Source organism: Andrographis paniculata, unplaced genomic scaffold, assembly GCF_009805555.1.
Source record: "Andrographis paniculata isolate CXL003 unplaced genomic scaffold, ASM980555v1 Contig61END, whole genome shotgun sequence".
Lineage (NCBI taxonomy): Eukaryota > Viridiplantae > Streptophyta > Magnoliopsida > Lamiales > Acanthaceae > Andrographis > Andrographis paniculata.
The window spans coordinates 2,617,901-2,645,124 of NW_026137597.1; the positions used below are offsets into that span (position 1 = coordinate 2,617,901).

At 30.4% G+C, this 27,224-nt stretch overlaps 1 pseudogene; it reads left to right on the forward strand.

Moving 5' to 3' along the window:
• The window catches only part of LOC127260324 (purple acid phosphatase-like), a 68,053-nt pseudogene that overhangs the window by 20,628 nt on the left and 20,201 nt on the right, over window positions 1-27,224 (forward strand).

The following is a 27,224-nucleotide window of genomic DNA, read 5'->3' on the forward strand; positions in this document are numbered from 1 at the left end:
TTGCATTGGAATTGATTGATTCCATGTTGTTCTATATGTATACTTTTTTTGTTTTATTATTCATTCTTTTGACCATTAGAAGGTAGTTGCATATATGCTGCTTTTAATCTTATATTAAAATCAATTCTATTCATCAAAGATTTGGCTATCTTAGATAGAAGTTGTTAGAAGTTTGAAAATTTGGAAACTTTTTATATTTAATGTGACGTTTTGTGAAAAGAGATAGTCATTTCATAGAGATAAAGTTAATGTTTACGAGTAGCATCGAAATTAAAATAAATGTGTATGTAAACATAGCAAAGTTAGGTTGCTGGCCATATTTTGACAGCCTTTGTATCTTGCAATAACCATAGAAGAAGTATGATTATGATTATGTTTTCATTCATCTAGAGGCTTAAGGAAAAATCAGATGAGAAAACCGATTCCATATTGCTTAGGCGGTGTGCTATTTACGCATATGTTAATGGTGATCTCACATTGTGCCATAACACATTTTCAGTCGCAGCAAAAAAGATTTGCATTCTAACTATTTACAGAGTTGCTAGAATTGAGGAATACTAATTTATTTCTTTATTTATTTTGGTGGGGTGATTTAATTAAGTAAGATAAATTATTGATGTGAGACAACACATTGATTGTAAAGTTTGTATTCTTGTCTTGGGAATGGGAGAGAGACAACTCTTATTTCATTTCCATATTCTTACTGCAAGGAGTAAGGGACTGTACAAAATAATTGTAGTAGTAAGAAAGTAGGAGTTCAAAAATTCAATAGTTCTTCACCAATTAGAGATAAAATCAGAATAAAAATAGATGATAGGTGGTACATAAATGTCAACTCGCAATAGGGACACCAACATGCTTGCCTTCTGCTGCTGCTTTTACTGTTACAATGTAATCTCACAACTCACCTATATTCATACCATACAACTTTCAAATTTAGATTTAATTTTCATTTGCTTTTACATTTCAAGTGACTAATGTCTTTCGTTTCTTGTGCTTTTTCAATGGCAGCAAACTCTAAAAGAGCTACATTTTTTTCATTATAAGACCATTGTTGATGAGGACATATACGAGCCTTTTCCTAAGGCAATGATCTTCATTCACTTATTGTTGCATGTTATATCTATTGTTGTTCATTCAAGCCTCTTAGATGTACTTTCCCAAATCAGCACACTATATCAAGGCCACAAATTATCGATTATAGACAACAAATAAATATTGTAAATATGTTTGAATTATTATAGCTGATATGCATTCAACTTGCATTTCAATATCTAAAAATTTTAAGTAATTTCGTACATTTAAGGATGAACAGAAAATTGACATTTTTTTTGTGTGTTAAGTTGTTTTTCTTTCGTATAATAACAACCGCATGCTCATCCTTTTTACTCTACAGGTTGCTCTCTGAAGGTAATTGCTTTATATAAGAGAAGAGCTGTAAAATACTTTCTTTTTTATAGTGAGGTATGAAGCTTTCATTTTCTTTACTCTTGAATGCATTTCTCAATATATTGATCTCAACTGCTATAAACGTATATTAGGTTATTTGTAAATGCATAATATTATTCTCTACTTTTATTTTATTTTAGTGGTAATATTATTTCTACTAGAAGTTGATTTTATTTTGGCATTACATGAAACTGAGCTACTGTGTTCTTCAGAAAGAACAGAAACCACAATTGATTAAACGTAAAGTATTATGAATTGAAGGTGTAGGTTTGGTTAATATTGTTCTGTATTTGAATGCAATCTATGAAAAAATAGTGGCGTATAGTCGAATTTTGCTATTTTGTCATTTGGTTTGGACATCAAATTCAGAGTTGTTCTTTGATTGATCACTTTTTGGAACTTGTGATCTTCAAAGTTGAATATGAAGGTTGTTAGGTTGATGAAGGCATAGCCGCTATTTTTATTTTATTTTATTGAGGTAAATAGAAATTAGTGTGGATTGCATAATAGCAAATACATGTTTGAAAATACACAACTTTAATTAATACATATATATATATATATGTGTGTGTGTGTTTTTGTGGGTTTGATGTTCAGTGAGATCATTAAAGGAAGAGTTGCAATTACTTCAGGAACTTGGATCTTATGTTGGTGAAGTTGTCAAAGTTATGGGGAAATCAAAGGTTCTGGTGAAGGTATATTTTGCATTTGAATAAAATTATTTCTATTTACTGAAAATTTTCTGCTTGTGACATTGATATCTTAATACTTGTTTTGTGTGTGTGTGTGTGTGTGTTTTAAATCTAGATAAGTTTTGACCGTGGAAATTTCAAATTTTCGTATGCTTAGGTACACCTGGAGGGGAAGTATTAATCTATTTAGGATAGCCCCTCTAGCTTTTGACTGCTTGGTTGTCTAATTGATCTATTTCTTACCCTTGTACTATTAGATTCAGTTTAATCGTTGAAATTTTTTTGGTTTCATAAAATATATAGATAGTAGCATTTTGTTTCAATGATAATATGATTATTGAAATTAATTAATCTTCAAAATTTATATTCAGTGTTTTCTCTAGTACCTTAATAATAAATGATACATTGGTAACAATTTTTTTTTTTTTTTTGAGCTATCTAGATATATGTCTTAATCATGGTTGCCAACAAAATAAATATCAATCAAAACGAAATGTGATTTTCTTTTGGTTTTGTCCCACCATATTTATAGATTTATGTATGCATATTCATCTCACTTCAAAGTGTAGAGGAGAATTGCACGTGGTGATGAGTTTCTTTCTTTCTACTATTATACACAAAAGTAATATAAATATTATCAATATCTATCTATCTATCCAATGTCAAAGCTACGTTGGGGTTGAACTAATTTATTGAATCGAATCATCACCCAACCGCCATTCTTGGTCCTATCAACGAGAAAACCTTTGTAATCCACAACATCTGCCACTGTCAAACTTATCTATGCTGCATCACCTACTGTCTGCAATATTTATACATAGATTGTTAGATAAGGTTGTCCTAATGAATAAGTTATTTCAAGAATATATCTTATGATGATGGTGTATTTAAAGGGTTAGTTAACTACTAACCATAGAGGTAGGTTTTCTGCTTCTTGCTTGCTTTGATGTGTGTAATAGATTTTGGTTTCTTTGGGTTAGGCTCAGTTCAAGTTTAGTGGGAAAGAGATGATGAAGAAGAGAGAAAGATAGAGCAGTTTTAGCTGCAGGCTGGTTTAGTACATATTATTGCTGGAGGCTGTTGTCTACTTTATTATATTATATTAATATAGTCGTAATTATGTAACTACTAGATTTTTAATTGCCTCAAGTTAGTCTAAATTAGCATGTTGCCATTAATTGGTAAATTACAATTTTTGTTAATGCAATATTGATTATCTTTGTTGTTGTTGTTTGTTTAAATTATATTACGATAAGTGCTCATTGATTAATTATTTTGCTAGATAGATTAGTCTTGTTTTTATTTATATTAGCATAGGGCTGTTCGTAGATATTTATTTTATTATTTGGCTTAACATAATAGTGGTGATAGTTTACAGTACTAGAATAATAACTTTTGCTCCTGGCTACTTTAGTTTAAATTTTGATCAAACCTATTGTTTGGCTTAGTAGAAAACACTAAAGACTCAAGAGAGGGAGAAAATTAACATCATATGATTGTGGTGGTTTATAAATGTTGGTTTATCGGTGTTGGGAGAGTTGTTTCGTAGTTTATTGTTGTGTGGTTTATCTTCTGAATATTTGGAGGTCAGACTTCTTGACTAGTGCTTTCGGTTGAAGACATTGCTATATTCATATTTAAGATATTGTCCATAGATCAAACTGAATGATAACTTTTATTTTATTATGAAGTTTCCATGCTACTATTTTCTTGATATATTTATATATTTTATTATATTCATTCATGTTGTTTAGAGATATCATATTTCCTAATATTAGCTTTGGTTTTACATTTTTATATAGGTAATACCCTAACCATTGTCAAGGCATTTGTTACCACTGTAACGGTCCCGGAGACCGTACTTATTCTCCCAAGTAATGCCGGAGTGGAATGCTCGATGAGGTACTCGACGGAGAAAACATCAAGTGGACTTACAAGGTTGTACAATTTTTTTTTAAATGTTTATTCTTTTGGGAATTAAATTACTTTAGTTGCTGATATAATTCTTATATATCATTGGAAACATATTGCAGTTGGTTGGCTGCCTTTGATTGCTTCATCTGTGATTTTGCACTCGATGAGCTTGGTCGTTCATAGTTGTATTTTTTAGTCGACCTTAGGATTGTACTGCAGTTTGTACATATTTATTTATTCACATATTACTTTTTGGATTTGGGGATCAAGTGTTAGCAAGTTGTTAGTTGGTTGTTATGGTGTATGGCATGGTGAGTTTTGAAGATGTTTTAAAGTACTATTAACGTGGATTGATGTCATTGTGCAGATATGAACAAGTATTTCAGATTAATTATGATAATATTATATTTTAAATTATTTATGATCCAAATTGATCAATAACAAATTTAACAATTGGATTTTATTCGTGGCGACAAAATCCTTATTTGAGACATGGACACCTTTTGTAGCGAATTTTTTGTTACGGACAATGGCCGGTACAAAAAGTGTTTTACGTTTGCATTACATTTGTACCGAATTTTTCGTTGCGGAAAAATTTCGTAACAAACGGTTCTCTGACAGGACACTACCTTTGTAACGTAATTTTTTGTTACGGATGAAGATTGCAACAAAAAGTTGTCTAACAAGATTCTATATTTGTACTGTATTTTTTGTTTTGAAAATATGTCCTAACAAATAGTTCTCTGACAGGATTTAACTTTTATTCCAAATTTTTTGTTACGGACATATATTGTTCCAAAAACATGATCGATGCTTTTGTTACGTACAAAAAAACACTACAAATACAATAAACACGTGCTTATTTTGAGGGTTGACCGGCACTTATTTGTTACGGAATTTGTTGCAACATAGATTTTTTGTACCGTGATTTTTCGTAGCGGTCAAAATCCGCAACAGAGTTGACACAAAAGGCTATTTTGCACAAAAATTGGATTTTCGTTACGAATTTTTGACCGCTACAAAAAGCCAATTTTTTGGTAGTGGTAATTAACTGCACACGAATCCAGAACTTCGGAAAAACCCTAATCACGGAATCATTTCAAATTAATGAACAATAACAATAGTCCTGCAGCATGAGAGAATACAATAGCTCTTATAAAAACAAAAAAAAAAAAGAGCTTTTTGGTGTCACTTGAAAACAAAGCAAAATTTAAAATAAAAATAAAAAAGTTGAAATACTTACACCTACTATACTAGAGTTTTAGCCATGTTAGTTCAAAAAATTTTATAATATTAGACATGTGGAAGAATGTTGGATATATATAGATATATTTCTTATTTATATTTTAAATTTATTTTAGATTCTTCTTATTTTTTATATTTTAAATTTATTTTAATATATTTATTTCCAATATATTTATAAAAACATTTCTTTATATATTATTAATTACTTTATTAGTTTGTTTTATATATTTGTATTTCTTTAAATATTTTTATATTCATTATATATATATTACTTTAATTTTTTATAATTAATATATTTTATTTGTGCTTGTTTTTTTATTTCAAATGAAAAACTTACGATTTAATCTGCACTTTGAATAAAGAAATATATATTTTTTTTTTGCAAAATATCACACGAACTACTATATCAAAACACAAATAATAAATTATACTCGGATAAGTACTATAGACCGATAAAATCACACACTCAAACATAACTAATACATTTTGCTACAACCTTCCTATATCCATAGGAAATTAGCACTTGCAAAGTTAACCCCATATACATAAATCTAAATAAACACTATAAACATAATAGATCAATTAAATAACAAAATAGTACGAGATATGATTCATATCAATAAACAATAGACTGAACTATGTAAATATATGTTGATTCATACCCAAAATCAGTGGCGGAGTCATAAATTTTTTTGGCATGGGCCGAATTTTTTTTATATATAAATAATATATAATAATTTTAAAATTACAGAATATAATAAAAGAATTTAAAAATTACAAACAAACTTTTAGTTTGTTTTATCTGATATTTGTTTCAAATATTTCTAAATATTTAGATTATTTAAACAAATTTTTTAAGTATTTTATATAAATAATAATAAATTTTTATTAAATCTATAAAGGTGGCCAATTATTTAAATTTTAAAAATTATGCAAATATTACATAATAAGAATACAAAACTTAAATGATTAGGGGGCCGAACACCCTTCAATCCCCTGCTAGATCCGCCCCTGCCCAAAGCCAACATATGTTCACTTTAATAAATGAAGAAATATGCTCACCACCCTTATAGTTTATACACAATACTAGTTTATACTCTTCTTCCTAAGCGTCAGAGTACTCGAATCTACTACATTGATCAGAACAGGAAACCATAATCACAAAACAAGGGCAATTGTGCAGCAGCAAGAGACTAGATAAGAGCATTTGAAGAAGAAAGATGGTAGGGGATTTAATCTGTGTCGATCTTATAATTTTATTATCTAGGAAAACTGCACTCTCAATCTTAGTGTTTTTAGCAGGTACTCTTGCCATGCTGGAAGGAACATACCTTTTGGTGGGTCCTTTCTTCGTTTGGGAACAAAGATTTGATGCATATGATTTCTTTTGGGTATCCTCCTGAGATGTTGTGGTGGCTGATTCTTTTTCTGCTACTGCGTATGGTTTTTAGTTAAATGAGGTTCTGCCCCCACCACTATGTCCCTATCATTTGTCACTTTGTTATTATCTTTCTTCTCAGTATGCAAATTAAAGTCAGGTTGGGAAGGATCAACCTCCTCAGCAGGCTATGGAGGCAAAATAAAGATTATGAATAAGTCTCATCAGCCACATAAGATGTTAAAGAAAATTAACAAATCCAACCTTCATCTTGTGCCATTGTGCTTGATTAACACACACGAAAGTAAATAAAAAAATTTAGGATGTCTCATTTGCACGGAAAACGAATATATCATTTTTCTCATGGGAATATCTTTAAAGTTAGAAACCATTCAAATATGTCATTAATAACAAATTACCTTTAACTTGCATGTGTCAATCAATCCAAAGATCAATATATATGCCCACTACCGTCTTCCCACCATGCATCCACACTTGCTCCTACGTCAAGTCTCAGGTCCGACTTATCCCTACAGTTGGCAAAAGTATTCCTGGCTGATGGTGAAGTTTGATAAGCATGGGATCCATTGAGTACTGTACGATTGATAGATACATCATAGTTTTTCTTTACAGTAAGGGTACTTGCTTTTTAAATCCTTAATCAATTTTACAAAACATACCTCATAATAGTCTTTAATTTATCACTAGCGAAACCAACACTTATTTCGCCACCATTGCATCCATCTTCTAGCAATTGATTCCCAATCCCTCCGCACTATCATTTTTTTCCGGATTATGGTGCCAGGATCTCATACTTCCTTTCTATCTCATCTCTTCAATTGAAGCAAACAAACAAAAATCATACAAGCAAATCAAAATGAGAACACTAAAAATCACCTGATGTTGTAAAAAAAAATTTTGGGTGAAGTTGCTCACATAACTACCACAAAGGGGTTTTGTTTGAGGCTTGAGATGCGGTTTAATATTACAAGTTGCTTACAAATAAGTACATTATACACTTAGATTAACTAAACGCCACACGACTGATTAAGATAGAGTAAAGAATGCAACTACCGAAATAAACTAGATTATAGCAAAGAGGAGCCAGAGATTAAGCTAAGGTTCATAAATGAATTTTTTAAGCTAACTAACATAAAAATCCACAAGTAGTTAACTGCACCCGAATTTAAACCTTAAAAAAAGCCCTTATCACATAATAAACACTAATTTGAACAAGTACAATAGCCCCGCCGTGGGATAAAGTATACAATAACCCGAATATCAAAATTGAGGATTTTTATGGTATTAAGCAGATGTTCTAGAAGGGTTACACATATATATATATATATTATTTAATTATATTTTGAATTTATTATAAACTTTTGTACAATTTTTTAAATAGAATTTTTTTATGGGCACACTCACTTTTTTCCTTGTGCTCACTAGATTTTTATAATATTAAGTCGATGGTTCTAGAAGGGTTGTATATATATATTATATATATAATATATTCTAGACTTTTCTATAATTCTTTTATATTATCTAAATTAGTTAATCTCTTACAATTTATTATAGTTAATATATATTTATAAATATATTTCTTTATGTATTTTTTAATTACTTTATTAATTTTTTTATATTTTTATTTTTATAAATAGTTTTAAATTTATTATATATTACTTTATTTTTTTAAAATAATATATTTTTTTGTTTATATTTTTATTTGAAATAAAAAATTTATGATTCAGCTTTCACGTTCACAATAAAAAGATATATTATTTACTCTTATAAAATATCACACCAAATATTATTTAAATAAAAATTGAAATAAAAAACTGAATTTGAATAATTTTATATAGTATTAAGAAGGATCAAATCACACATTCAAACACAACTAACATATTTTGCCGCAATTATCCTTCCTATATCCACGTAAAATCTATCATTGCGAAGTTGACCCATAACTACGTAAAATTCAAATAGACACTATAAACATAATAAATCAATTAAATAAGAATGTAATACTACGTACTCTACAAGAAAAAAACAGTTGTCACAAAACTATAGGCAGAGTGTACACTATTAAAACCATATAGATGAGAAGGAAAAAAAAAAAAGTAGAGAAGAGGAATTTTAAATCAAAGATTCTTTAGAAATGAAAAATTATTTTACTAGTTCTCTTTGAAATAAAAACAAATTTCGAACCAAAAAAAAAATGCTAGAAATACTTGTACCTATGCTCACTCACTAGCACTAACACTTGTCAGCCTCGTTAAAGAAATATAGAAGTTGTATTTGAAATCAAATATTTTTTTTTTAAATTAAAAATTTCTTTATCTGGTTCTCTTTGTAATAAAACAAATTTCAAAAAAAAAAAAAAAAAAAAAAAAGAAAATGGGAGAAATACTTGCACCTAGGCTCAATCTGGCACTAACACTTGCAGCCTAATAAAAAAAACTTTTTAGAAATGAGAAGTTGTTTTATTGGTTCTCATTGAAATAAAATAAATTTCAGACAAATAAAAGTGTGAGAAATACTTGCATCTACACTCATACAGGGTTGAGGAATTATTGATTAAAGGGGAGGAAGGGGAAGAAGAAGAAATTTTGGAGAAGAAAGGTTGGGGAAATTAATAGGAAAGGGTACGTGGACTGAATGGATGAATCAATCTTGATTTTATTCGATTTGGCGATATGAATTGCAATTACAAAATAATACACGGCCGTGTGGTGATTGAACACAACTGTGTTAGTCCGCATCCGATGCCACATCATAGTACGTTACGGCCACATCAGCTGTTATTGTTAGTTTGTCATCGGTGGGACTAGAATTGATTAAAATTGTTTATATTTGGACTAAAATTGATGAATTTTTTATAATGAGACCAAAATATATTAATTTTAGTGTAAACTATTTTTTAGTCCATATCTGACCATATTTATCATTTTATGACTTTAAGTGGACTCTATCTGAAAATAGTCTTGTAAGTAAAAAAAAAATTCGCTAAAGTGGTCCTCCGGTGCCGGAGTCTCCAAACTGGCCCGCCGATGCTGACATGGCGCTGATGCAGATGACATGTCATTGCCACGTAGATGCCATATCATCGACACGTGTAATTTTTTTATATTATAAAATGTCTTGCTAAACTATTTTTTTTAGTCTCGTATTTGACCTCATTTATCTTTTTTAGGACATTTAAATGAACTAAGTCTGAAAATAGTCTTGCAAGGAGACTTTTTTTTTTTTTTGGTTAAAATGGCCATCCGACGTGGCATCTATGTAGCGATGACATGTCAGCCGCGTCAACGCCAATCAATAACGACTAGCCAGCGTGGAGACTCCGGCACCGGAGGACCATTTAGCGAAAAAAAATTTACTGGACTATTTTCAGACATTACATGTCCACTTAAAGTCCTAAAATGATAATAGAGGTCAGATACTGGACTAAAAAAACAGTTTATCCTTAATTTTAAATTCAATGAGACTTGTTTTGATTTTTTTCCGATTTTATTTATTTATATTATCAATTTATTCTAAACATTTTTTTTCTTTTTATATATTCTCTAATCTCATTTCTAATTTTCTAACTATATTCATTTCCTATATATATTTATAAATATACTTCTTTAATTTATGTATATCAAATTGTTTTTTTGAAGTTTATTGTATATATATATATTTATTTATATAAATATTGTTCATCATTCTATATATTTTTCTTTTATTTTTTATAATTTTTACATTTTGTTCTAACAATATCCATATACATAAAATATTATAAATAGTTGTTTTTACAAATTTAACATTATAATATATATTAGATTCATACACACCATGTGATTTATATATATACATTTTTTATGAGATTTTAAATCTAAATATATATACATAATTTGAATGATAAAAATGGGGAAAATCTTATTTTATATGATTTGTAATTTTTCAAAATAAAAAAAAAAAACTATATTATAAAATAATATCACAATAATAAGAATCAAAGCACAAATAAATCTTACTTTTTAAATATTTTCCGTGTCACCAGCATTGACAATTATGTTGGCGACCAAGTGGAAATAATTATAATAAAACAAATAAGAAACACTAATAATACTTACAAAAGATTATATCTAATAATTTTATGTAGATAAAAAGTTCATGAGATTCCTTGCCAATATTCAAAACCAATTTGTTAAAATATGACCTCAAGTATATATATATATATATATATTTTTAACTTTTATGTCAAACAGAGTACTTCCTGAGTTTTGATTGGCTCTGGGTAGAAAAAAAGAAATCCTTAATTTTTTACATATAATTGATATAAAATTAATTTTTTAATTATTTCTTTATTATTTAAATTTTTTGAGTTTGTCTAGTATCGTTATCAATAAAAATGTAGTACTCCCTCAGTCTCAAACACCCTATAATATTTTTTTTTGGTATGTTCCAAACACCCTGCAATATTTTCAATCTAAGAAATAATTAATTATACTTAATTTCTACAATATCACATCGTCTAAATAAAAAAATAAAATATACATTTCTCTCTCCATCACGTGACATTATTTGTAAATTATTTTACTTAATACTACCCACCTAAAAACCCATGCCCAAAACAAATGTTGCACCTTGTTTGGGACGGAGGGAGTACTATTTTATTTCATAAAAAGATCATATTAAATTTAATCTTTATATAAATATATATTTTTAAAAAATGAGCCAGTGGCCAAAATTTTGAGGCCTTGGGCGTAGGCAGCATTTGATTCGGGAAGAAGCCCAGGTTCTCGACTACATATCTGACTTTCTAAGCCCACCTGCCTCCCAAAAAAACTCCACACCAACAGTTTCGAACCATTAGAGATCTAACTTGACTAATTGACAACTAATCCCCCGAACACTCACAGCTCACAAAGAAAGAAGTCTACTTGGAAAGATTGATGAAGAGAACGATTGTAACTAACAAAAAAATAGAAAAAACCCTAAAAAATTAATGAAAGGAATGCATCAAGAGAATAAACACTCAGAATATAATCGAATTTTACGTACACAAAAATGGAACAGGGAGGAATTATATATCAGTGCGGGTCACGTTAATAGAATAAGATCCAAGTTTTAGGGGTTAGAGTTGCAAGTGGGGAAATGGATCATGGATCACGTTGGGCCAAAAATATCAATAATTTTCGTACAAAACATCACATCCCCCAAACACTCACAGCTCGCAAAGAAAGTAGTCTACTTGGAAAGATTGACGAAGAGAACGATTGTAACTAATAAAGAAATAGAAAAAACCCTAGAAAAACCAATCAAAGGAATGCATGAAGAGAATAAACACTCAGAATATAATCGAATTTTACATACACAAAGAATGGAACAGGGAGGAATTATATATCAGTGCGGGTCATGGTTAATAGAATAAGCTCCAAGTTTTAGGGGTTTGAGTTGCAAGTGGGGAAATGGATCACCGATCACGTTGCGCCAAAAATATCAATAATTTTCGTACAAAACATCACATCCAACAGATAAAATAGAAAAATCCTAATCGTTGAGCCAGGCATTTGCGTAACGACATAGGACTGGACAAAGTATGTGAAGAAGAAAGAGGGAAGCGGGATTTAATCAATGGCTCTATCCTCTTTTGTGTCCTCTGCAAGGAGGACATGGAAACGGCCACCACCTATTGATCCAATACTCCTCGGCAAAATTTTGGACAGAAATATGCAAATAGCTTTAGGCACCAAGGGAGCTCCAAACAAGGCAGAATTGGAAAATTTCGCTTTGGATCCAACTATTTTTGTGACTAAAATTAAAATATGCTGTTATTGAATTTTGTACTCCTTAATGGTACAATCAAACAAAGAATGTCTCAAGGTTTGGAGACAACACTAGCATATCCCTGTGTACGATGGGAGCTGCTCTCGGGACATCTACCTGTAGAATTGAAGGAATGAAGCTGGAAACATTGAAATTCATGCTGCTGCTGATAGCCACCCATTTGACAGCCTCACGTTTTAGCATGTTTGTGTATATATATATATATATATATTAATTTCTTTACTGCTTTCATCAGACAAAACAATTAGTCTTTTCACTAAATGAGGTTGTCACCTTTTGATTCATGGAAACATTATTGTGATCGTCACGGGTATGTCTGGTGTATTGGAAAAAGAATCCGTTATCCAAATTCAAACAACCAATTATAATGTACACACAACCACTTAACATATATTGAGATTTACGAAATCTAAGGCATTCATTCAAAAGATATGAACATTCTATTGAGTATTATTGGCAGATCAAACCACACACCCAAACATACACAACACATTTAACCAAAGTCTTTCTTCATATACATATCCACACAAAAGCACTTGCAAAAGTCCACCCGTAACTACATAAAATCTAAATACACACTATAAACATATTATATATAACAATTACATAAAAAATTTGAAAGAAATTAGATGATTCTTCACATACGAAGATATATATATTTAAAGTTAGAATCAATAATTCAAATACATGCCTGCAAGTGTCAATAATCCGAAGATCACTATGTCCCCTTTGTGATTTGGACAAACAAAGTACTTACAATCGGTAGGCCTACCACTAAAAATCAAACCCTATTCAACTTACAATGTACGTTCCTTTCTAATGTTGAATTGAGTGCAAACAATGAACATGATCCCAAAAAATTACAAATTTTTACCTACTAGCTAAGAAGATCCCTCGATAATAGAATCATATTCTGGTGCATCAATCCAAACAACTTCGTGGTGTTCCTCGAGGCAATACTTGAGGTCCGAGAAAAAAGTGTCCTCTCTCATCCATCCTGGCATGTTATCCATTTTTTTTTCTTAATTGGATGAGTTGACCCGTAGGGCTTACGAAAATGTTAGTCCTCCTAAATCTGTCACCATCAACCAATTAAATTTCACTTTGATCTAATTTATATATTGTTATGGGACAAACAACACAGGTCCGAACAAGAAAGATGTCTCCTCCCAAATCCAGCATCGATCAATCCACTAAGAGGAATGAAGAAATTTGATGGCACTAACCCTGTCACTATCCTTCCTGATCTATAGTCTGAAAAGGTTTCCTTACTGATGGTGGAGTTTGACAAGCCGAGATTGAGAGACTATTTTGAGAAATACATCATAGTTTTTCGTTCACAGTTTAAATCCTTAAATCAATTTTACAAAACCTACCTCAGAGTACTCTTTGATTCGTCATCCACAAAACCAACACCTATCTCGCCACCATTGCATCCATCGCCCAATAATATATTCCCAATCCTCAGCCAAATCTTCTCACTATCATTTTGTTCCATATTGTGTTGTCAAAATCTCATTTTGCTTTTCTCATATCTCCAACTGAAGCAACCAAAACAAATAAACAAAATTAAGCAAACAAATCAACTGGAAATGAAAAAATTCAAAATAATTAGAATCTGAACCTCAAAATAGCCCTTATCCCGCAGCCTAAGAAAGTATACAATAACCCTATCTAAAAGTGGAAGATTTTTATAGTACTAAGAGGATAGTTCTAGAACGATTCTATTTATTTTTTATTTATTTAATTATATTTTTGATTTATTCTAAGATCTTTCTACAAGTTTTTAAATAGAGTTTTTAGCGTGTACACTTTCTCACACCGATTTTTATAGTAGCAGATGATTCTAAGAAGGATTTTGGACTATTTTTGCTTAATTATATTTTAAATATAATTAAAATAGTTAATATTTTTAGTAATAATCATTAATGCTGAAAAAAAAAAGAATTCAGTACATAGATATGTGCGGATATATATATGTATTAATTTATTTCATGTTTTTCTATAGTTTTTTATATTATCTAAAGTAGTTGATCTTTTACAATTTAATATATTTATTATATATTTATAAATACATTTCTTTATGCAGTTTTTAGTTACTTTTATTTTCATAAATATTTTTCATATTTATTTTATATATATCACTTTAACTTTTTTTTTATAATTAATAGTAAATTTTTTGTGCTTTTTTATTTGAAATAAAAAAAAGTTTGCGATGCAGCGTCGCACATTTACAATAAAAAAATATATTATTTACTCTCATAAAATATCAACTATTAGAAAAAATATTGATAATTGCGGAAATATATCATAGATTTTAATTTGTGACAATTAAAAGTCAGAAGAGCAATTTCGTGATAAATTTATATCATAATTTCTTGCTTTGATTGTACCGAGGGTAATATTTATAGAAAAAGTTACAAGTAACTTTCCGTGACTATTTAAAAGAACGGCTTATGTAACCAATATGTCCAAAGATATTTCTATTTCATATTTTTTGACTATTTCTTCACAAATATTGTCACAAAATTTTTTGTGACTAATTTAAGTTATTGAACAAATACCAAAAATATTCGCAATTGATATAAGTATTTTAATTTATTTTTTTTTAAAGTATTCATGACTATTTAAATTTATGATATAAGTACTGTAATATTCGCAAAATCTTAATTCTATATTTATTTTTATAAAAAAATAATAACTACTTACGGATACATTGTACATAATTTTAATTATTTTTTATTCTATTTAATTAATATATATTAATTTAATTTACTTTAGATATTAATGTAATAAAATATTTAACTATTTATAGTTATCATATCGATAATAGATTTAAATGCATTGTTAACTTTGAAACTTTATAATTGGTGGACAATTTATGAAATTTCAATAAGTCATTTGTAACACTAAAAAATATATATTAAATAAATTTATTAATTTTTTATATTAAATAGAATGATACATTAAATAAGTATGTATATATTTTTAACAAATACTTCAAATTAGATAGCTAAGTTGGGCGTGATAGGACATAGCTTCCGAGTTGCATATTAAATTGAAAAATAGTGTGGTTAGTGGTTAGCTTAAGACATGCAGATTTATATGATAAATAATGGTGCGTGGCTGCATTAAACAATAATTATAATATAATCATATTATTTTTTCAAAAATATAAAGTCTCAAAATTGTTACAACTTTCATTGATATAAAGTCACGAAAGTGTAATAATATTATTTTGTAAGTTATTGTTACAGAAATATCACCATTTACAAGTCACAAAATTTTATTGTACTTTCTGTTGCTATAGAAAATCACAGACGCCATGGTATTACTTTGTAATTTGTTATCACAAAACTTTCACCAATTTAGAAAAAAATACCAATAAAATTCCACGGAAATAGTTCCGTATATTTTACGGTGGCTTTACAGTAAAAAATTACCAATTTGTACTAAAATCATGATTTTTGTTAACGCAACTTTAACCCAATTTTATGGTAGTGATCACACAAAATACTATTTAAATCAAAATTCAAATAAAAAAACTCAATTTCGACAATTCTATCATAATCATATGAATAGTACTATAGACGGATCAAATCACATACTCAAACATAACTAACATCTTTTGGTGCTGCCATCATTCCTATATCCGTGGAAAAGTTGACCCATAACTATATAAAATCTAAATACACACTATAAGTAGAATAAATCAATTAAATAAGAAAGTAGTACTACATATCTTACAAGAAACAGTTGACTCAAAACTATGTGCAAATAATATACAATAAAACCATACATATGAGAAGGAAGAAAAAAGAGAAGAGGATCTTAAATCAAAGTTTTGTTTTTTTTTTCAGAAATAAAAAATTGTTTTACCGGTTCCCTTTGAAATAAAAGAAATTTTCAAACACAATATAAAACAAATGCAGGCCAATGGTTCTCGAACATTGTATGCAGATGATTTTTATTTGTTTATTTATATTTTCAATTTATTATAAACTCTTCTTTTCTTTTTTATATATTATCTAGTCTCATTTCTAACTATATTTATTTCTTATATATATTTATGAATATATTTCTTTAATTTATATATTTCAAATTATTATATTAAGTTTATTTCATATATGTTTATTTTTATAAATATTTTTTTTCATTTTATATATATTGCTTTTATTTTTTATGATTTTTTGATTTTATCTACTATCAATATTCATATACATAAAAAAAATATTTAAACTGTTATTTATAGTAACATTGAAAAATTTATATATGTATATTACATTCATACACGTCATGTCACATATATATATATTATTTATGAGATTTTAAAACTATATATATACATAATTTGAATGATAAAAAGTGGGAAGAACTTATTTAGTATGATTTGTGGTTTTTCAAAATGAAAAAACTATATTATAAAATAATATCACAATAATAAGAATCAAAACACAAATAAGCTTTACTTTTTTTAAATATTTGTCATGTCACCAGTATGAAAATGATGTTGGCAACAAAGTAGAAATGATTGTAATAAACTAAATGAGCACAAAAAAATGCAAGAAATACATGTTTGGATATTTGTTTGGATCCACCTAGTTAAAATCCACTACAAAAAAAATAGTATATTTGTAACCGAATTCCGTTTTAAAGTTCACGTAGCTAACGTAATTCCATCTCTAATTCCGTCTCTAATATCATTAGTAACGGAAAAAGTGAATTTAGAAACGAAAAAACCTCGTTACAAAATTGATAATTTCTTGTAGTGATCACAGGCCCTACAGGCTACAATGCCCCATTGTGTTTGCCATCTTGCTCTTTGCTGAATAGCCGAGACACATGAATTGGTGCATCTTATCGGGAGTCATTCGGCAACCATTATCTTTGAATGCTACGTTCCTCAGGAGACCTTAGATTTGAGTCTTAACCAGCGAAGCATCGGTTTGTTAATGCGAGCCTTGTGTAGCACAGCATCCAGTATTGGGCTTCCAACAATGTTCAGGGAGCTCTTGAATGACCATATCCGGTCCTCCGGCCAAGGCATTTGGGATTTTTTCTTCTGGCAAAGAAAATACATGTGAGATTATCAGTCAGACTGAATTCGTAGAAATGAAAACAAATATCAAATTTGATTACTAAATCTGTACATGATGATCAAGGCATCAGGCTTACCATCATAGAAAGCATAAACTTCACTGTCCTTCGGCCGTAAACAAGTTGTTGTGATGGCTTCTGGGATTTGGGTAAGGACAGGCATCCCCTGCTTGATTCAGCCAGCAAAACATTTGGGTCGGGATATTAGAATACCAAAACATTAGCTGTCCTATACAATATGAATCACTATATGTTTTGTGGTATTCGTGTACACCTGAACCCAATTTCTCAGCATACTTTGGGCTGAGGTCTTGTGGAGTAATGTGAACGGGGGGAGATACTACTTTCTTGTATTTCTGAAAAAGGATGCATTTGAAGAATTAATTACTCATGCATAATTCAAGTTCAACAGGTCGGCATTTTGGTGTTGCGAGTTTGGAAGAACTAGAACTCACCCTTAGTCGGAGAAAACACTTTGTGCGCGCATATATGTGTATCACGTCACCAGCAGCATCATTCCGTCTTTTATATGTCGAATGTAACTTCCGCACCACATCCCTTAACCTGAAGCATATTGAAGAGAGTTAGATTATAAGGATTTATAGTATGATAGCATACTGAAGTGTAGCTAATGATAATTACCATTTTAAAGAGTTCTGGAACTTCGTCTGTTGGAAATCAGGACCAAATGACCCACGGGCATGAATCTTGGTCTTCAGATTCATCAATACTGCTTTAAGATTCTACTCAAGACATACAAAATGTTCAACCAAAAAATATTGCTATTTCTAAGATATACTACGTTCATCAAGAAAATTTATTTTTTCAAATTCTTTAGTATGCAATTCCGAAACCTCCCAAGAAAAATACACTATCCCCTCTTACAATCATCACATCAAACTACTATGCAAGCAAAATTTAAACACATACATATATACATACACACACCTTGAACTGCCACCTAGTAGTATTGTTCTCAAGCACATCGATGCTCACATATGTAGCCCCAAAAACCTGATTACAAAAAACCTATATTCATAATCGAGTAATAGATGGAAAAAAAGGGACTTTTGAGAGTTATAAGGGCATGAAAGGTACCTCATCTAAAGCATTATCAAGCAGTGGCTGACTTTGGAGTGTGGTTGGGAGCTCCAACAGCTGCTCTACCGACAAAATCGTTTTCTCACCTGTCGATAGGTTAGATATACGAATCAGTTGATAACAATCAGGGGGTCTGAAAGGCCAAATTATTGTATGTGTTCGACTAGTGTACCGGGGAAGTAGAGCGGAAGTTTATGGCATCCAATTACGATGCCTTCCCGCCACCACGCATCCACAATTGCTCCTACTTCAGGCCTTGTGTCCACAAAATCCCTATAGTCGGCGTAGGTTTCCTTATTGACGGTGGAGTTTGATAAGCACAAGATCCAATGAGTTGATAGATACATGGTAGATTTTTGTCACAGTAAAAAAGTACTTGTTTTAAATCCTTAATCAATTTTAGAAAACTTACCTCAGAGCAATATTTGATTCATCATCTGCAAAACCAACACCTTTCTTGCCACCATGACATCTATCGTCCAACAATCGATTCTCAATCTTCAGCCAGATCTTCTCTTTTTGTTCCAGAGTGGTGCCAAGATATCATTTTGCCTTTCTAATATCTCCAACTAACCAACTAAAACAAATAAACAAAAATAGACAAACAAGCAAATCAAATGAAAATGAAAAAACTCAAAATCACCAGATCTGAACCGAGGCTTTATCCCGCCGCCAAAAAAGTATACAATAACCCTAATCCTAAAATGGGCTATTTTTATAGTAGTAAAGGATTGTTCTAGAAGGAATCTATATATTTTATTTATTTACTTATATTTTTAATTTATTCTTTTCTACAATTTTTTAAATGTAGCTTTTTGGTGTGCCTTACTTTTTTCTTTTTTTTTTTCTTTCTATGTGCTCACCAATTTTTATAGTAGCCGATGATTCTAGAAGGGTTTTATATATATATATTATTTATATTTTAAATTGATTCTAGATTTTTGTACAAATTTTTATATTAGCCTTGAATCTTTTACAATTTAATATATTTACAATATTTTTATAAATAAAATTCTTTGTCTTTTATTATTTAATTTATTAAGTTTGTTTTGGATATTTTTATTTTTATAAATATTTTTATATTTAGTTTATATATATTAATTTTTTATAATTAATATATTTTTTTTGTGTTTGTTTTTATTTTATATAAAAAAATTTATGATTCAACCTCTATGTTCACAATAAAAAATATATATTATTTAGTCTTACAAAATATCACACAAAATATTATTTAAATAAAATGAAAAAAAGACTCAATTTCGATAATTCTATGATAATAACATGAATAGTACTATAGAGTGATCAAATCACACGTAATCATAACTAACATATTTTGTCAAGTCTTTCTTTCAATATCCACATAAATTTACCCATAGCTATATAAATATACACTATAAGCTAAATCAATTGAATAAAAAAGTAGTACCACGTACCTTACAAGAAAAAATTGATTTTTATCCAATCAAAAAATAAAAGTTGATTTTTAGTTTTAGATTTATCTACTTTCAATATCCAGGGTCAGCCCTGGCCCGGACGAGTGCAGGGCCCAACCTAGATAAGGGCCCATAATATATTTATGTTATGTATAAAATATTTATATATGCATATTATTTGATTTTAATATATTAATAGAGGAATATGACTCGATTATTACATGTTTCATGTACTACTTACGAGGTTTTGGGTTCAAACCTATGTACCATAAAAATTTGAAAGTATATTTTAATGCATTAAACAAAGTTAATATTAATTAATACTATTATTAATATTTTTCATATAAAAATGTTAGAAATTTAATTTTATTCAATTGTTTATATTTTATTATAGATAAAAAAAATATATTATTTATAAATATTGTTTAGACAAAATTAATATTAATACTAATATTGATATTTTATCTAAAAATATTAGAAAAAGCTATTTTATCTAATTATTTATATTCTATTATAGGTAAAAATATATATATACTTCATCTGCGCCTTTAGGAATATTAGTATTATATTGGGGTGTGGTATGAATAAATAGAAAAGATTTGTGTAATATATTGTAAGTTGTAAGGGTATTTTTAATGTTAGTAGAAAGTACTGTTACTAAAAAAAAAAAATCGATACTTTGTTATGGGACGGATCAAAATAGAAAAATGGATAAATTGTTAAGGGACGGAGGGAGTATATCATTTATAAGGGGTTTTTTAATTTTTTTTAATTTTAATTTTTTTTTTTTTTTTGCATTAAGAAGAAAATAAGTATTAGACAAAATTATTATTACTATTAGTAAAAATTATCAACAACTCTCTTGTTGCTTTAAAATTTTGCGTATAATTTATGAATTGCATGACGCCCTCTTATACTTTCAAAATTGTCGAATAAAACTTCTTTTTATATTTTTTGGATGATGAGAAGATGATTTTTTGTTTATATTTTTTTGCATGATGTAAGTTTCATATAACATTTAATTTGTTAAAGTATAAAAGGGACGCCACACCATTTTTAAGGTACAAAAAAATTTTATGCTAAGTTTCAAAACTATATGAAAATAATGAACAATTTTGCCTTATCATTATTGATATTTTTGAGTAAAAATACTAAAAAAAATATTTTTTTATTATTTATATTTTATTATATGTCAAAAAATATTTTATATATATATTTAAGGCCCTTAATTTTTATTTCGCCCTGGACCCTTCAAAAGTCAGGACTGGCCCGGTCAATATCTATATACATAATAATAATAATAATAATAATAATAATAATAATAATAATAATAATAATAATAGTAATAATAAAAAATTAATTAATTAATTGTTAATTTAAAACTTTAAAATTATAATATATATTATATTCATACACTCCATCTCATATATATATATATATAGTGATGTTGGATTTGAGATCAAATATGTGTATGAAATATACTTTTAAAGTCATTATTTTATCTAGTCATATTATTTAAGTGGTCTAATTAATAAATTAATTATTGACTGATAGATTTGATTGTTATGGAATGAAAGTATAACTACCCGTATAATATTATTATTTTGGTGACGTGACAAATTAATAATATTAGTTAAGGGCATAATTGTAATTACAATTATGTTTGCTCTATTATAAATAGGCTAGGGTTAGGTTTCCAGGATCAGCGCGCTGTAAAAGATATCTAATTCTCCTTGCACTTTCTGCTCCTCACCCGTCAAGGACAGAAAGGAAGCCGGCACCCTGATCTTGGAAGACCAAATCTTTAATCACTCAACATTTGTATATGGCTTCATCTACAGGTACGCTTCCGCTTTAAGGATTGGACATTTAAATTCAACAATTGGTATCAGAGCATGTTGAATTTTAGTTGTTTTCTTGAATTAGTTGGCATTTAATCGGGATCATATATTGAAAATTTCGATGTTGCAATTCTTTGCAAAATCTTATGAATTCAATTTGATCCTTTGTCGATTAATCTAAATTCCTTACACCCGAACCAAATTTTAATCTTCAGCGATGGAAAATATTTTATGTAATCAATAGTTGTATTGGGATTCATATGAATGAGTGAATTTTTTTTTTTGGGAATCTGTGTGTACGAGTTGAAGGTTTTGAAATCTTGATTAGACAACTTGTTTATTTATTTATTTTTTATTTTGTGGAATAAAATATATTGAATGCATGTATGTATATATATGTTGTAATGAATCTACAGAATATGCCTCGGTCTCCGTACATACATCTGTTTTGTATTTGTTAGTGTACGTACAATCAAATACACATACGCGTGGACATTCATTCATTCATTTATTTATTAATCTATTTATGTATTAAATACATGTCATGATTTCATGTTTATTTGTTTATAAAATTATCATGAATATTTTGGAATATATTATTTATGAAATTGATGTATGCATCTTCAGAAATTGATTTTGCTTATATTGCAAATATTTTTCATCTTCAGAATTAGAAACTCATAGATAATGCTTGCTGCGTTTTGACAGTGAAAATTTAGTATTTGAAGTTGCCAAAGTAACATCTCTTATATGAAATTTTTTCTTGATAACGTAAGTATTTACATGTGTACTTTAATTCATGTGATTATTCTTCGGCCCAAAGGCAGTCGATAATTGACAGAATAAAATATACATCTGCGATAATATGTATGGGACAATTATATAGATTTAACTTATGTGAATAGTAAATCAGTCCAAAGATTGGTTACTGTTTGACATTACCTTATTATCCGTATATGATTATTGCAACAAGATGATTGCTTGTAGTTAATGGCATTGATCCAAAGATTAAACATTAATGTTGCGTTTAGTGTCTTGAGATGGGATTGCATTATTTTATTTTGAGTTTCATTATGCTACTTGAGTACTTATGTGTATATTTATTCCTTGTTATCTTCATGATCGAATCTTATGGTATCTTCTAACTATTCAGTCCCAATACTGTCTGGGGACAACTATCAGCACTGGAAAGAATCAATATTGATTCATTTGGTTGTATGAATCTAGACTTGGCATTAAGGATAGACTAACTCCCTTCTTCTACGGAAAGAGGAGCATTGCAGATGAAAAGCAGTTGTTTGAGAAGTGGGATAGGTCTAATCGCCTAAGTCTAATGATCATAAAGAAAAGCATTCCAGAAATCTTTAGGGGCACGATATATGATGATATCACTACTGCTAATGATTTCCATGTCGAAATTGAGAAATGCTTTACCAAAAGCGATAAGGCGGAAATGAGTACTCTTCTGAAGAGTCTCATTACCATGAGGTATAACGACAAAGGAAATATAAGGGAATACATCCTGAACATATCTAATACTGCTTCTAAGTTGAGAGCACTTAAGTTAGACCTTTCAGAGGACATGTTAGTCCTATTGATTTTGCTCTCACTTCCTACTCAATATGATCAGTTTAAAGTCAGTTATAATTGTCAAAAGGAGAAGCTTAATGAGCTCATATCTCACTGTGTTGAGGAAGAAGAAAGGATGAAGCGTAATAAGACTTAAGAGGTACATGTGGTTGATACCTCAAAGATGCAGGCGGCAAGAAGAGAAAATATAAGGCCGTTAAGGTTGAGACTACTAAGGCTCATGTTCCACCTCCAGCTCCTCGGGCTCGTCCTAAAAAGACTTGCTTCTTTTGCAAGAAACCTGGACATAAGAAGAAGAATTGTACTAAATTTACGTTTCTTACTTTGGTTTGTTTTGAGGTTAATTTAGCTTCAGTACCTCGAAACACTTGGTGGTTAGACTCTGGATCAACTACTAACATCAGTGTTTCAATGCAGGGTTGCCTGAGCTACCGAAACACAACTGATGCTGAAAAACGCATTTACTTTGGAAATGGAGATTCAGTAGAGATGGAAGCCATGGGCATTTTCAAGTTGTTACTGAGTACTGGACATTTTCTTGAATTGCAAGATATTTTTATTATACTGTCATTTAGACGGAATTTGGTTTCTGTTTCTTATTTGGACAAATTCGATTATCATTGTTCTTTTGGAAACAAGAAACTTGAGTTGTCTTTTAATTCATGTTTGGTTGGTTTTGGTACTTTTATGGTGAATGACAATTTATATATGCTCGATATTATGGTTTCATATAATGAGGCACTTAATACAGAATCAAAAGGTACTAAGCGAAAATTGCATGACTCTAGTTTATTGTGGCACAAACGTTTAGGTCATATTTCAAGAAACAGAGTTGAAAGACTTATTAAGGACGGAATCCTTGATTCCATAAATTTTTTAGACTCTGACGTTTGTGTCGATTGCATTAAGGGTAAACAACCCAAGCTTAAAAGGATAGGTGCTTATCGAGCTACGGATGTCTTAGAAATGATACATACAGACATTTGTGGGCCTTTTTCCACTCCTTCGTGGAACGGTCAACAATATTTTGTGTCATTTGTAGATGATTATTCTCGATATGGTCATCTGTACCTTATTAAGGAAAAATCTGAGGCACTGGACATGTTCAAAGCATTTAAGGCTGAAGTTGAAAATCAACTAAGCAAACGCATTAAGACTGTCAGATCTGACCGTGGAGGAGAATATGTCGGCAGAAATGATGGCTCGGGTGAACAACATCCAGGTCCTTTTGCTGACTTCCTTAAGGAGTGTGGAATTTTCCCTCAATACACATGCCCGATTCACCTAGCATGAACGGTGTTGCTGAGAGACGAAACAGCACATTGAAGGATATGGTTCGAAGTATGATTAGTCAATCTACTTTGCCACCATCGTTATGGGGAGAAGCATTAAAGACAACAGTCTATATCCTTAATCGAGTGCCAACTAAGGCAACTGCCAAAACACCCTATGAACTCTGGATTCGGCGCAAGCCTAGCTTAAATCATCTTAGGGTGTGGGGTTGTCCAACTGACGCAAAGGCCTATAGGCCAAATGAACCAAAGCTAGCACCTCGTACAGTGAGCAGCTATTTTATTGGCTACTCGGAACGGTCAAGGGGGTATAAATTTTATGATCCCACATCAAGAACTATTTTTGAGACGGCTACTGCCAAGTTCTTTGAGGATATTGAGTTTAGGGGGAGAAATACAGTTTTAGACTTTACTTTTGAGGATCAAGAAATCACTGATGTGATTGATCAAACACCTCATGAATTAGCAGTCATTCTAGCTCCCATAGAGCTTCAAAGTGCGACTGAGGAACCCGTTCGTATAGAACAGGAACCTATGCCTATGGAACAAACTCAACAAACTCAAGAACATACAGTTCAAGAGCCAACGCAATTGCGTAGATCAACTAGAGAACGAAGAAATGCCATTTCGGATGATTATGTGACATTTCTTTAAGAAAGTGAGGACAATGATGGCATGACTGAGGATGATCCAATTAATATTTATCATGCCATGAAGTGTCCTTATTCAGATAAATGGATCGATGCGATGTGTGATGAGTACAAGTCAATGCAAGACATTAAAGTTTGGAACTTGTCCCATTGCCAGAAGTTGCAAAACCCGTAGGTTGCAAATGGATTTTTAAAACCAAATGGGATGCAAATGGTAATGTAGAGAGGTATAAGGCACGTCTTGTAGCTAAAGGCTATACTCAGAAAAAGGGGATTGACTATAAAGGACTTTCTCTCCGGTTTCTTCGAAGGACTCTTTTAGGACAATCATGGCTCTTGTGGCATACTTTGATTTAAAGCTCCATCAAATGGATGTTAAGACGGCGTTTTTAAATGGTGACATTGATGAAACGATCTATATGGTACAACCAGAAAATTTTGAGGTCGGTGACCCAAAGCGAATGGTTTGTAAATTAAGAAAATCCATCTATGGGCTCAAACAAGCATCTCGACAGTGGTATCACAAATTTCATCAAGTGATTCTCTCATATGGTTTTGAGATGAATGTGGTTGATGATTGTGTTTATTACAAGTTCAGTGGGAGCAAGTTTATTTTCTTGGTTTTGTATGTGGATGACATTTTGCTTGCCACAAATAATGTGAGCATGTTGCACGAAACTAAGAAATTTCTCTTGAGTAACTTTGAAATGAAAGATCTTGGTGAATCATCTTTTGTATTAGGGATCCAAATATATCGTGATAGATCTCGGTGTATTCTTGGATTATCTCAAAAGAGCTATATTGATAAAATACTCGAGCGATTCAACATGCAGAAATGTAAGCCGGGAGATACCCCTATAGCTAAATGAGAGAAATTAAGTCTCAGCCAATGCCCTAAAGTAAATCTGGAAATTGAGGAGATGAAAAAGATCCCCTATGCCTCGGCAGTTGGGAGCCTCATGTATGCACAAGTATGCATGCATCCAGATATTGTGTACATAGTCGGTGTGTTAGGCAGATACCTTAGTAATCCTGGATTGGATCACTGGAAGGCAGCCAAAAGGGTGATGACATGCTTGAAGAGAACTAGTAATCACATGCTCACATATATTAGGTCAGACCAATTGGAGATCGTTGGATACTCTGACTCCAACTTTGTAGGATGCCAAGATAGTAGGAAATCTACATCTGGCTATGTTTATATGTTGGTTGGTGGGGCCATTGCTTGGCGCAGTGCCAAACAGACACTCGTTACCAGTTCCACGATGGAAGCTGAGTTCGTGGCATGTTTTGAGGCATCACAACAAGCAATTTGGCTAAAGAATTTTGTCACTGGGCTGCGAATAATTCCGATGGTTGAAAAATCCATCAAGATTTTCTGTGACAACAATTCAACCGTTGAATACTCCAATAACAATAGGAGCTCATCCAGGTCAAAGCATATTGACATTAAGTTCCTAGTTGTGAAGGAGAGAGTGAAGGATCATCATATTTCTGTCGAGCACTTAGGGACAATATCCATGTTAGCAGACCCCCTAACTAAAGGTGTAACACCTAAGGTCTTCCATGAGCATACTACTCATATGGGTGTATTAGAATTTGAAGAAGCTTCACTGTAGTGGGAGTATGCATTTATATTCTTTTGTCGTTCACTTGATATTTGTTTTATACTATTTTGATCATTATTATGGTTATGATGTTTTGGACATT